This window comes from Trematomus bernacchii, unplaced genomic scaffold, assembly GCF_902827165.1.
Source record: "Trematomus bernacchii unplaced genomic scaffold, fTreBer1.1, whole genome shotgun sequence".
Taxonomy (NCBI): Eukaryota; Metazoa; Chordata; class Actinopteri; order Perciformes; family Nototheniidae; genus Trematomus; species Trematomus bernacchii.
Window position 1 is genome coordinate 1,674,124 of NW_022987966.1, and position 14,771 is coordinate 1,688,894.

The 14,771-nt window shown below is 41.5% G+C and overlaps 1 protein-coding gene across 1 annotated transcript in view; it reads right to left on the reverse strand.

The window, feature by feature from the left end:
- Positions 1 to 12,397, reverse strand: part of gpr4 (G protein-coupled receptor 4) — a 92,326-nt gene extending 79,929 nt beyond the window's left edge. Inside the window, exon 1 of the mRNA XM_034115803.1 lies at positions 12,242 to 12,397. The gene's annotated coding sequence lies outside the window, so the exon portion shown is untranslated. The remainder of the gene's footprint in view (positions 1 to 12,241) is intronic.
- Positions 12,398 to 14,771: the final 2,374 nt, after the last annotated feature.

Here is a 14,771-nt window from a genome sequence, read left to right on the forward strand (position 1 = left end):
TATGTGGTTCTTAGCAGATTGTGATTTGCATTGGTTACACTTAATATCTTGGCTTTTAATTGTAGGCTCAACTCATCTTTTCACCTGCAGAAAAAATCACATTAGTGAGTTTACCCAACTCCTATAATTGCTTGGAACCACTTTAAGTTACGTTTTTTTAAAGTTTTTTGCAAAGTAACACATTCTTGAGTAGAGGAAAACAAAAAAAAGTACGTTTCACCAACTGAAAAAATGCAAAAGTTGACTAAACTCTTAAAATTGCTTGGAACCACTTGACACATATTTTTTAAGTTTTACCAAAGCAACAGTTTTTACAGTGTAGCTGTTAGCGTCCTTCTCCACCACAGTAGCCGTTCTGGCCTTTAATCACTGTGATTACTTAACCACAAAGGCTCTTAAGTGCTGCTTATTAGAACTCCTCTGGAGAGCAATTACACCATCACTGCTCTCTATTTCACATTCACCCGGTCCTTTTTTATCCTCCTGCCCTCTCCATCCGTCATCCTTCTCTCATCTCTAGCCTGTCAGCCCTCCTCTTCCTCCCCTTTCTCCTCTGTTTTATGATCAGATCTTTTTTACTACTTTGTTCAGTCTCTTGTCTCCTCTTCACCACAGTTGCTCTCTTCTTGCCTCCCCTGTCCTTGAATTACTTTTCCTAATCCAATTTTTGCCCGCTAATCCATCTAATAGATTTGATATATTTCATGGGATAACTGTAAACGTTGACCCAGCTTGATAAAAAGTAATGGGATCACCAAAGTCTCAGGATTTCTCCTCTCAGAACAATATATACATACAAAATTACTTTTGCAATACCATGCTAGCGAATCTTACGCAGGGAACGATCCAAGTCTAGGCAAGAACAACGTTTCGTACATTTATTTCGATGATCCAATATAAACAAAGTACAATTAACAATGATTGTATTATTGTCATGCAGCCTTTCCTTGTTTCACCCTGGTGAAAACCATATGCCAATAGAGTGGTGCAATGACGAGTCCTAAAACCCGGAAGTGAGTTAGTATTTTACCACTACCGGTTCCCTCGGACATTGCCTCTGTCATTTAAGTAACTTTACGTTATACTTTTTCTTATACCAAAACATGATTCCTCAATCTAATCACTTAATTGAAACCTAAGAAAAGTAAATGAGGGCTGTAATGGCAGACCACATACCGGCCTGGGACCATTTACGTCAGAAGTCAAACGTCATCCCCCTTTCAACTATGTCTCTTCAATAAAGACACTGGTAGCCTACATAAAATATTGAATAAAAACCTATAAAATACAATGAAACATTAGGAAACGGAGACCGTTTCATAATGTTGGATGTCTTTTCACCCCTTCTGAAGCATATCATGGCCTGATAACAATTGAAACCATCCCGATGAGCGTGTGTGTGTGTGTGTGTGTGTGTGTGTGTGTGTGTGTGTGTGTGTGTGTGTTTGTGTGTGTGTGACTGGGTGGGGAGTGGCAAAAGGAACCGGTAGGTAAGTAAAGCCCAGGCTCTTAGCTAACCACAGTCATCTTCCTGCCTTCAAGGTCAGAGTGAAACAGCTCAGGTTATCTTTCAAAGAGGTCAGAAATAGTTCAGCCCAAAGGATGGTAAAGGTAGAGGAAGAGGAGAGGAGGGTTTACTTCTAATTTCATTAGAAATGATGCATTGAAATACAGAAACAAAACAGATAGGGTGTCAGTATTGCATCTTAACCACCAGTTATTGCTTTTTTATAGCTTTTGCCGCCAACGAAGCTAACTGAAAACTGTAATCATATGAGACACAAAAACAAGACCCAGAGGGAAGAGGGAGGTGGACTGAAAAAGAGAAAGTAGCCTAGTGAAATAAAAAAAGGAAGACAAACTGACTCGAGCATGGAAGAGAGGGAGAAGAAAAGAGGGAAAGGGAACACATAGAGCAGACATTGAGTGTTAGCATCGCAAAGGGCTCCCTCGACAAAAAGCAATGGGATTTTTCCATAGGATTTTGGAATATTGAAAATACGATCTTTGGCAAATACATGTTAATGATACGTACACGTTTTGTTCAGCGGGATAATCTTCACATATTAACACCACTTTCATCATTTTAAGCGTAAATGCAATTGCCAGAAGTAAAATGCCAATGTAAGGCTCTGGACAACTACATGACGGTCGCGCAGGGCCGGACTGGGACAATAAGTCAGGCCGGGAATTATACACCCAGCCAGGCCACTACCAGTTTTCGTTTGTGCCATTTTCCTGGATTTATTTGTCAATATTTACAGCGTTGCTGCCCATAGTGATAGCCCTAAACTTTAAATCTACTACCCCAGAATAAACATATGGACATGGGTTACTATTTTAAAAAAATGGGCAAATCTATTTAGGAACCTATCCATGTGAACATATTTTAAGTGGAGGTGGACCTCAAATCCTCTAGGGGGGTCCGGGGGCATGCCCCCCCCCCCGGTAAGATTTGTTTTTTAAATGTTGGACTTAAATGCATCAATCTGGTGCACTTTGAGGGGGAAATAAAGAGACTACACCCATATGAAACAGAACTGTATACATTTAAATAATCATAAAATCATAAGAACATGGCCATAACCAATAACATACCATATCCAATATGAAAAAACATTGAAACTTGTTTATTTATTTGTTTTTGGTTCATTTATAGTTGTGAGTGTGTCTGGGCTCCTGAACCAGCCTCACCTGTCTCCCTCCTCTCCCTCCTCTCCCCCTGCTCCTCTTTGAGGCAGCAGCAAAGACTAGTTTTAGCTCTCAACAAGTTTTAAAAGAGTATCTTACCTTTTTTCACCTAGTTAACATTTTTTTTTTATTATTCATGCATATTTTACTAATCACTCCCCCTTCAAATGGAAATATGTCTTTACATAAATGGTGACCAAACCGTTTGAGACCCACAGAGAACTTAGACTAAGTTAACTATCTAAACACTCAGAGAGTCCTTTACCTCACCTGAGCTGAGGTTATCAGTCTCTCAGTCTGACAGGAGAGGACTCTCCTCCACCTTGTTGACAGCTCATTATATCCGTTAGTGCAGCTAGCTAGCACCAGATGCTAACAACAACAATACACGTAACCGGTGCGCGCGCTTTCTCTCTCGCTCGCGGCACACATACACACCCTCCCGAGCTTGAATGACACACAGAGACCAATCAAGGGCATTAGTGTATGATCTGTATGAAAGTGGCCATGTCAGCAGGCCACATCATGTAGACAGCCAGTCACCCTCTGTGAGGCAGAGTCAGACCCACATTTGCGCAGCGTTGCGTTCACAATACATACATACAAAAATAATTCCTCAGGCCAGCAGGCCACTTAACAGGCCAGGCCATCGGGAAACCTCTCGGTCCTCCCGATGGCCAGTCCGGGCCTGGTCGCATGGCTGCACATCACCACCATAAGATAAAGGTGGCTGATATCGTTTAGTAGTCTCATTTAGCCACTTGTTAGCAATTTGTAAGACACATACAGTAAAAGCTTTATATATTCACCAGTGGGATATTTACTGACATATTTTATGTCGCACAATGCGAACATCTCTTAAAGGTGGGGTAGGTAAGTTTGAGAAACCGGCTCGAGATACACTTTTTGTTATATTACATGGAATGCTCTTAACATCCCGATAGCAATGAACGGAATAACCCTAACAGCCTGATCGTGTCCCTTCTGCCCATAACATGTTTTGGTGTCCATTTCCTGTAAATATCAGTAGATGGTAAAGTAAAAACATTGACTAGGTTTATCATTTTACAGCTGAGCACATTTGCACACTTGCATGATTGTGTTGCCCTGAGGCAACGAACAAAAAAACATAGTTTTAGCTAATTAAAGGTGGGGTAGGTAATTTTGAGAAACCGGCTCGAGATACACTTTTTGTTATATTCCATGGAATGCTCTTAACATCCCGATAGCAATGAATATCTTAACCTGTTAAGCACCAAGCCTGTTTTTCATGTTCCAGGCTCGAAAATGACATGCCCAAAACAAATGACTACAACTTAACTTCTAATATGAATAATTTCTTTTATCAAAGCAAGGTTACATCTGTGAGTTGGATGTAGAAGTGTCAGAATCAATATAGATGTTTTTTATTTTAAAGAAAATTCAGATTTTACATAGTAAAAAACTGTAAATTATAGTGTCCGTCCAAAAATTCTTTTTTACTTATAGTGAAAACTACCCTTGGATGATGGGTTAGTAGACTAAAAGCTTTAGGAATCCAAAGTACAACACATAATAAGTACCCTGTATCAAGATTGATGCAAAACAAGTGACATTTGACCTTTTTAGAGAGGTTTAGCCAAAACCACTCCACCTCTGAGGTGATTTGGGTGAAAATGTTTTTTTTTCCATATCTCTGGCCCCCCTTGGTCGATTTGGATGGTTGACACCTCTTTCTGACCGTTAGAGCCAATAGAATCGAAGGGGGAGTCCCCCACACACACACATTGTGAAGAGAAGAGGTGGGGGCTTCGCACATGTAATTTAGCATCAGAGTGGACCTATCTCTAGCTCTGACATTTGGAAACGAAAAAGCAGTTTTATTGCTTATGGATTATCAGAAATCATTTGAAAGAGGACACAGACACATTGGATTAACCTATGGATTAACTGCAGCATCGTTCTTTTATCGTTTTAATGCCATTGAAGACCAGTTTTGACCAAGGTAAGCCATGTTAGCGTTTCTAGCTACCTAGCTCCACATGTTCTGATGTACGCTCCAGAATGTCATCTGTGGAAGCCGTAGTACTGTAAAAAGCACGACCAATCATTTTAGCCGACCCGGCTAAAATAACTGGATGGCCTACCTGCCTGTCAGCCTTCCATCTGTGCACAGACTTATCTCGTGCCCTCATTGGTCATGTGCGCGTTCGTGTGTGTTGGAGGAGGGGCTCTGTAAGGAAGTGGCAGATTTTTTCCGGCTGTGTATTTTCAAATTTTAGCTGGTTTCTCCAAAATTACCTACCCCACCTTTAAGCTTGAGTAAACCACCTTATTTCAGGCATCTTAAACCATAGTCTTTGAGACATGGAAACCGAAAGCGCTAAAATGCTCACTCACTTCCCGTATTGAGGACTCACTCTGCACCACTCAGGCAAAAGAAGAAAAGTAGAAATTCTGTGTGAGGAACAGAAGATGCATTGTGCTGACTGTTTACTTAAAATACCCTTAAGGTCTGTTGAAACATTTCCCTGCATCAGATCATCCCTCTGTCTCTCTCTTTCTGCCTGAGGTGGCTCATCTGCTCCACTGCTTATCCCTAATTGTGTAATATATGCAACAAAAACCCCCAAACTGTCTAATCCTAAAAATAAATTGAATGGAATGTTGTCCCAAGCAAGTGGATGCCATTCATGCATGAAGATCATAACAGACTATCCACCACAGTAAACATAAATTCGTAATTGATTTGGTCAAACTTCATTTTGTTTCATATCCAAGCTGCATATTGTTTCCTTCCTGACATTAAGAAACGGAAGACTCTTGCCCGGAAGTAATCCTTCAGAGACATGTCACTTCATGAACTCAACTCTCACATCCACATATTTTAATTCAAAGAGCATTCATGAGGAAAGTGATACTACTGTACGAGGTGCTCGGCTGAAGCCTTGATCGACATGCAAACCTGCAACCTCTGTACTGGTAAAGTCTAAGTTTGTTCATTATCTGGTTCTAACATAATCACTGTTGAGCAGCAGAATTAAGGGCCTGAGCTTCAGCTGACTTTCACGACTGCTGTGGAAAAAGGAAAAGGCTGGATCACCCCACCTTTCTAATCAACCAATTTCTTGGTTCGAAACACCTGAACTGCTTTGTTCGTAACATAATGACATCACCATGTAACACTTGCGCTTCTGTTGGCAACTCATTGTACATGATATTTTAAGAGGCGGGACATCTCTTAGGGGTTGACAAATCACAACAGAGCCGGCCAGCTAACCAATCAGAGCAGACTGGGCTCTGGTTTCAGACAGAGGGTGAAAAGAGGTGCTGCAGCACAGGCAGTATGAGAAAAATAAAGAGCTTTTTGAACATTAAAGCATGGAGACATGTCACAATAAAGACACTAAATACTAATATGAACCTGGAAATTAGCAGAATAGGGCCCCTTTAAAGGGCCCATGTCATGCTTTTCCGGTTATTACCCGTCCCCTTGTGTGTTATGAAGGTTTTTATGCATGTAAACGGTGTGCAGAGTCAAAACCCTCAAAGTACACCCTATAGCGAGTAAAACTCTAACACAGAAAATACCTCCCCAAAATGCCTCGTTGGAGATACGTCATTGTCCATTTGATTCTTCCGGGACGGCATGATGTTAAGCCGTACCCAGAACGAAATGGACCAATCCGTGGAGCCGTTACGTTACCTCCGCGGAGCCGTTACGTTAAGCCCCCGCTGATTGGTCCAAATTGACCAATCCACGGACTTCCTCACACACACATCTGTGTGCAGGGAGCAGGCAGCTCAGCTGATTTCTCCTCCCTGGCTGCAGGCTGATAACAGACAGTTGGGATCGCGGTGAAATTCTCTCTGCAGACCCATTCTCACAGCGTTTATCAACCTTTTTCTTACTCAATATCAAGCCACACTTATTGTTTTTACTTCGGCTGTGACTTTGTGTGTGCTCAGGATGAGTTTGGCTGTGTTTCACTATGTATCCTAAACAAGGAAACAACACCTCCACGGAGCTCAGCGCGATTCACAACGTCCCGACCAATCAGAGCACACTGTGCTCACAGGGAGGGTGGGGGCTGGAGCTTTGGGAGCTACAACGAGCCGTTAAAGGCAGAGAGTGAAATTCAGTGAATACACGTAGTTTACAGAGATGCTGTATGAGAAACCAATGTGAGTTTGGAAAAATGCACAGTATAAATCTATTCTAGTAGACCTCAACAATGGAATTATGATCAGTGGAAATGGCCATGACACCTCTCCTTTAACATTGTGTTTTTGGGATATCTGACTGGCAGACAGATGGGTAATTCTTCACTTTCACAGTTTAAGATCTGCTTTTCAAAATTCCAAAACGTTTCATTAGAATAGGGAGTGAGTGAGCTACAACTCTAATTGACACTAGTAGTCTCCTTTAAATACTTAAAGTGGACCTATCATGCTATATTTGACAAATGTATTGTAGGGCCATACCTATATAAAACATGTCTGTGAAGTTTTTTTTTCAAAATACCAAACAGATCATGCATTTTAGCCATGCCTCATTTCGCTCTATTTGCTCTTTTCCAGCCCTGTTTTTGCAAGGGCTGATTCTGTGACGTAGCTTTAATGCAAATGAGCTGCAGCTGACCACGCCCCCCTGCAGGAGAGGGGAGTGTGCTCTGATCAGCTGCTGGGCTCTCAGAAGAGGGGGAGGAAAAAAGAGTCTGTCCTCCGTGTTTTATTCTTATATTATTATATAGAGTCGTTATTCATTTGTTTTAAAGCTCAATAAATAACAAAGAAGACCTTTGACCGGCAATTTTCTAATTTTGTCCGGAAGATTTAAACTTTAACGGACATGTTGACCGGCGGAAAAAAATCTAACTGAAACTCTGCCGCACGGTCCCCTCGTTCCTTGGAAGAGGCGGAGACGTGGGTGTTTGTCATCTGCTGGTGGACTACCGGAGAGAATTACAGCGAGGGAGGGATTGAAATGAATTACAGCAGCAGGAGCAAACGCTTGCGTCGGGGAGGGAGAAAAAGAGCCAGAGCGTCCACAGCGGAGAATAAACCGAAGGGCAACCATGGCAACCATGCACGGGAAGTCTTCTTCGCTGCTTTTGTGGCAGACTACAGCGCTACTTACAGGCCTGGCATATGTACTACAGCGTCTCCAGCGCTTTCGAGCGGCAATGGCCGTGGCCGTGGCCCAACCCCCCATTCCCCTGATAGGTGGAGAGTTGCCCATATAGGCGGAGCTCCCTGTTTCTGACGTCAGAACAATTTCAAATCTGTATCAGCTCCGTTGCAGCCCCGTTTTTAGAGATTTGGGTATGGAGGAAAAGAGAAAGGGTTGTGTTTTCTGACACTTGGTGAGTTCCCTGACACACCGGGGACACATATTCATGTATAAAAGACGTACAAAAGTGCATTTTGCATGATAGGTCCCCTTTAAGGTGGAATCTGTTATGACCATGTATTATAAAGTATCATTGAGTTTTATTGTCGTCTATTGTTAACTTGTTGTTTTCAGACTTACACTGGCTTACCGTGTGATTTTTTCTCGGCTGTGATACATGTCTTGTATCTCTATGTATATTGCATTTGACAGACTGTTTCTGGCAATTAGCAGATCGATGTTAACCGTTATTATGATCATGTTTGATGTCTCTGTCCTTTGTTCCTATCTGGTAGACACACATTGAGGCCCCGCTCACACGGGACCGTTTGCGTTTATGCACAGTATGCGTATTCAAAAAAGTCTTCCGTTCACATGCATTTGTTTCATTTAACGTGTCTGTTCAAACGAGGCCGCTGGAAACGCTGTAGTACATATGCTGGGACTGTAAGTGGCGCTGTAACTTCCGCCAAAATACACCAAAAGCCGCGAAGAAGAGCAACCGAGCAGCCCCGCTGCAATGTTGCCATGGCTACCCTTCTGTTTAAGCCCCGAAACTGAAACTGAAACTGAAAGAAACTGAAAGAAACCGAATCTGTGGATATTGCATCCCGACCAAGAAAAACAACTCCGTGGAGAGGACGGCTCAGAAAGAGAGAGATATTCTCTACAAACACCGGGTGAGATCCTCCTTTGTCAATATAATGGATCAATGCATGAAATCTGACTCTGTTTATTTTGTTTAAGGAGTATATTGGGCGTTAACAATTCTGGTTTGCCTTTTATAATATTATTTCATTCAAGAACCCCTTGTGCGTTTAATTAACACAGCTATTTTTGATAGTTGCTACAGCAGTGAGCAGGAGAGGTGGGGAGAGGCGGGGCTATCGTTATTTTTTCAGGAAATATTCGTATCGAGGTGATTACACGGACTCGGTTGACCCCCCAGAGCGTTTCGTTTGCAAATCTATCCACCTTGGGACCCGTTATTGTTTGTGGGGTCAGTTTCTATCGGCCTCGTGTAAATAATAGGGCTATACGCACGCGAAACTATGCAGATACAAGCAGTTTTCTCCTTGTGTAAACGGCGCCTTATATTGTTGCTTCCCGTTTTTACTTTTGTTTCTCCATACTCAGGGTCAGATAAGTGTAACACATGTTGGTAAGGCTTATCTGTTCCTTCATCTGAAATTGATTGATTCTGTTGGATAAAGACCAATTTATTCATTACTTACAAGAAGATGATTCATTCTGACATTTCGATAAAAATAATCCTTCCAATCTTGGTTTCAACACATATAATAATAATAATAAGATAACCTGAGTGTTAAAGCCGCTGGTTCTGTTCCATATCTAATCTAAAAGATCAATGGTCTGGCCCCTGCACAGAGGGGGATGAAGTCGGAGAGGTTCAGTGACTCAAGCGGCTGATGTAGTCGTTCAGTCTCATGATTTATTAATTGCCTCCAGTCTAAAGCCCAGGAGCTGTGGCAGCAGAGCACAGATGCCTACTGTTCTGTAGCTTCCAGCTCATCCCATTATCCATGTACTAATGCAATCTGACTTGCTTTTGAAACAAGTTAATAGAAGCATAAGCAGCCTGCTGGGTGAAGAGTGGAAGAGATGTCAGGTTTAGAAAGCACGCTGAGTTCAAAGTCAGGGGAAGAAGGCGCTCTGACTTAACCCTCTATGCCATACTGTTGCCCTCAGGCAACAAACCACTTTTTTCGACCTCACACTGGCCCTCTAAATATTTGTATTTGTTTAAATATACACAATGTCACCTGACATGCTGGTGTCCAATAAAATTAGGGAATTATATGGGTGTGGCATTTTGTCTGGGGGTGGAGCAGTCCTTTCTGCAAGCAAAGCTGCAGGGGACTCAGGGCCACCACTCGGTAAGATACATTTCACTTTTTAACATATTAGAAATGTACACAACTTAAAATAAAAAATACATGCATGTGCATAAATACGTAAAGAAGTATATTTGATTGTTTAAAGACTTATTATGTATTTATTAAAGGTGGGGTAGGTAAGTTTGAGAAACCGGCTCGAGATCGCTAGAATTTGAAAATCTGCCACTTCCTTACAGAGCCCCTCCTCCAACACACACGAACGCGCACATGACCAATGAGGGCACGAGATAAGTTTGTGCACAGATGGAAGGCTGACAGGCAGGTAGGCCATCCAGTTATTTTAGCCGGGCCGGCTAAAATGATTGGTCATACTTTTTACAGTACTACGGCTTCCACAGATGAAATGTTTGTATGGATTTGTTGTGAAAGCACTTAAGATATTCATTGCTATCGGGGTGTTAAGAGCATTCCATGGAATATAACAAAAAGTGTATCTCGAACCGGTTTCTCAAACTTACCTACCCCACCTTTAATTAGCTAAAACTATGTTTTTTTGTTCGTTGCCTCAGGGCAACACAATCATGCAAGTGTGCTCAGCTGTAAAATGATAAACCTAGTCAATGTTTTTACTTTACCATCTACTGATATTTACAGGAAATGGACACCAAAACATGTTATGGGCAGAAGGGACACGATCAGGCTGTTAGGGCTATTCCGTCTGACAGTGAGGACAGTGAAGGTCAAGATAGGGTTAGGCACACAGACACACAGACACACACACACACACACACACACACACACACACACACACACACACACACACACACACACACACACAGAGACACATACACACACACACACACACACACACAGACACACACACACACACAAACATACACACACAAAGACATACACACACACACAGACACGCACACATACACACACACATATATATATATACACACGCACACACACAAAGAAAACCTTTTGAATTAATATGAAGTTGTTTTTTCTATTTCTTCTGAATTGTAGAAATCCTTGGTGTCTTAATACCCTCATAGCACATTGTTGCCCTGAGGCAACAAACCAACCCCTGGTTGAGGGGTGTGGGGGGGTCACATTTTATAATTGATATAATATCAGGGACCCCTAAGCTCCTAAAACACATGGTGAAACATTTTTTTCCTCCCAAAATAAAAAGTCATGCCATAGAGGAATGTTCTACTTAACTTAACCCCCACCCCGACACTTTATTACGTTTACAGTCTGAGCATTATCCTCACTCACTGTGGAGAGTCTCATCAGGATCATAAACACTGAAGTGTGCAATGTGGGACTCAATGTGTGAATACGCTGACATACTGACCTAATGATGCACTGCCAGAATAATTCTTACAACTAATGGATAAATAGATAGATAGATAGATAGATAGATATATCTATATAGACAGTTTACAGATTGATATAGTACTGCACACATATTGTTATGCTGTCTGTTCTGATATGCTGCATATATTTTATTCGCAGAAAAACAATGGTCATATCCTTATTGTACGTAATTCTTCTATTTTAAAGTCTTGCAAACATTTCTTTTTATTTTCCTGATTTTATTATAGTTTTTAAAGTAGATTTCTTTAAATAGCTACCCATTTGTAAAACGTCATTCCTCTTACTGTGTTTACAGTATGTATGCAACACAATACACCATGAGAGGAAATGTCATATTCTTACCGTACTTGTTTTTATATAGTTATATATCTTGTAAACATTTTCATTTTTCAAATATTTTATTATATTTTGATAGTTATTATATATTAGTTTTTTTCACAGCTTAATTCCTCTTATTTTGTTTATGTATGCACCATTACACCATAATAATACATTGTCATATTTGTATTGTACTTATTTGTTGTATATGTAGCCTACATATCTTGTACACATTTATTAAAATGTGTCCAATGTCCTTATATATTTTTTTGAATATATATATTTTTAAAAAGTTATAAATGTGTTTCTTTTTCACAACTTAATACCTCTTATTATGTTGCAACACTACAAACCGAACCAGATTCCTTGTGAGACTAAAACCTGATTCTAAATCCATTATTCAACATAATTACGTATTTTGTAAGGTTAAACTAGCAATTGAAATCCACATCTTTCTGTATAGGCATATGACGTACATGTTGTTCATGACGAATACGTCTAAAAATACATGTTTATGCTCTCATTCGTCTCCCTACATACAGCAGCATTACTCTGTGGCAGGTGCCGGTCTCTCCTAAAGACAGCAGTGGAGCAGAGAAAAAGCTGTACTCACATTATCCTCTAAAGTCCCGCTGTCAGCTCTCACAGCCTGTATCCATCCACAGGGAAAGTAATGTCCGCCAAGTTCAGCAAAACCCGAGCAGTATTAAACGTAATCTTCAGTTTAAACAGACTCCACAGAGCACCGCTGCGACACCGGCACACTGAGCGCGAGACACCGGTACACTCACTCACTGAGCGCGAGACTGAGAGAGAGTGATGTAGAACTCTCTCTCTCTCTCTCTCTCTCTCTCTCTCTCTCTCTCTCTCTCTCTCTCTCTCTCTCTCTCTCTCTCTCTCTCTCTCTCTCTCTCTCTCTCTCTCTCTTCCTACATGAACATAGAGAACATGTCATTATTGTTTTCTCCTGGAGGTGAAAGAAGTGTTATTCTTAAGTAAAAGTAGCGATACATAATTGTAGAGACACTCTGTTAGCAGATCTGCATTAAAAATCTTACTTAAAGGTCCCATGTCATGCTTTTCCGGTTATTACCCGTCCCCTTGTGTGTTATGTAGCTTTTTATGCATATAAACGGTCTGCAGAGTCACAAACCCTCAAAGTACACCCTGTAGCGAGTAAAACTCAGTGACATATTTGGGTATAGACGTTACGTCCGCGGAGCCGTTACGTTTGGACCAATCCGCGGACTTCCTCACACACACACACTCGACGGGACGTTGCGAGGCTCGCTGCTGCGAGGAGCGGACAGTGTGAGCTGGCTCACTGGTGTGGGGTCGGCGAGACAGCGAGACACCGCGGAACTCAGCCTGACACACAAACTCCCAGCCAGGCTGCGGGTGTGTGTGTGTTTCGGGCTGGGTTTCGCTGTCTCGCAGACGGCCACTGGGCTCACAGGGAGGGGGGGGCAGGAGCTCCAACAAACCGTTTAGGACAGAGATTGAATACACATACTATACAGAGATGCTGTATGAGAAACCAATGTGAGTTTGGAAAATTACTAGTACTAAAAGCGCTACATAATCCAAGCACTGCCAATTAAAAAACGTAAACCAGGGGACACTAAAAGGTGACGCACACAGCTGGGAACGGAGTGCTTGGCCGTTTCTCAATGTCGAGTAGAGCTGCTGCAGAGCCACTATTTCAAGTATACTACGTCATCGAGTGGCGCCAAAGGACTGGTTAAATTCATGTTAAATGCCCATTCGGCGCCACTCGATGACGTAGTATACTTGAAATAGTGGCTCTGCAGCAGGTATACTCGACATTGAGAAACGGCCCTTGTTTATGATCGCGGATCCTAAAGATGATGGCCAACTGTCATTGTTGTTAGAAACGTACCTAAAATGTAAATTGTATGTGCTCATTATAACAATGTGACCGCATGATTCTTTCGGATATTTGTGCAGATCTGTTGTAGGCTAGCTTGCTAACGTAGCTAACCTAGTCATTTCAAATATACTGATGAAACATTTTTATGATTACACTATTATGAACAGACTAACACTGACAACAGTGACAGTTGTCCAACCTTATAATCCTGAACGTCACCAAGCGCTGTCCCAGCTGTGTGTGTCACTTTTTAATGTCCCCTGGCTTCCGTTGTTTTTCGAGTTTCTTATAGCGTTTTGTTTGTGCAGCCCTTTATTAAACCCTGCATATGTTTCATCAAGTTGGTGAAGATATTTCTTCTTTTGCATGTGTTTTGGCACATTTGTGTTTTTACATTTGCATCGTTTCTGAAGCTGCAGTGCGTTTCTCCTAATGGAAATGTTGTGGACCGTTGTTCCTTGTTTTGCACCTTTAAGTCACCATAAGTATTTTTTATCAAAACACTTAAAAGTACCAAAAGTAGAAGTATGAAATGGCACAGAAATGAAATACTCAAAAGTACCTCAACATTTGTTCTTACATTACAGTGCTTGAGCAAATGTACTTAGTTACTGCCTTTAGCTTAAACTAAGCCTTTTTCAATACCATAAATAAGCAAATGTATCTTACATGGTGTGACAACCATCAATTTTCAAACCATGGCATATCGGATTACAGAGGGGGTCATTTTGCTGCAGAAAATCCCCCTTCTTTTCACCTGATAGAATCAGAACATCAGCATTGGTGAGTGTTATCTGGACAGCACATGCAGCTCTGTGGCGACAGACCCTGACCAGCTGGAATGATTTACGATGGTGTCGCCTCTGCAGAGAACCAGAATGTGTTTTATGTGAAACCTGGAGGAGTCTGGCTCTGTACAGCTCCACTCATTCTGCTCTGTTAAATTACTGTTTAGTGTGTTCCTATTAAAGTATGTGTTTGGTTCAGCCTGCAGGAGCAACGTGTCCGTGTGCACTTCACTACTGTGTAGTTTAATCAAAGAAACGGGGAGACACTTTGGTACTTTATTAGTATGTCCATTTTCCATTCCTCTTAATGTTTGGGAGCTTTACGGTGATGGAAGAAGTACTCAGATCCTTCACTTAAGTTAAAGTAGAAATACTATGCCCTTGAAATCCTCCATTACAATTAAAAGTCCTGAATTCAAAAGTTAGTACAGAAGTATAATCATTACTAAAAAAGTAATAGTACT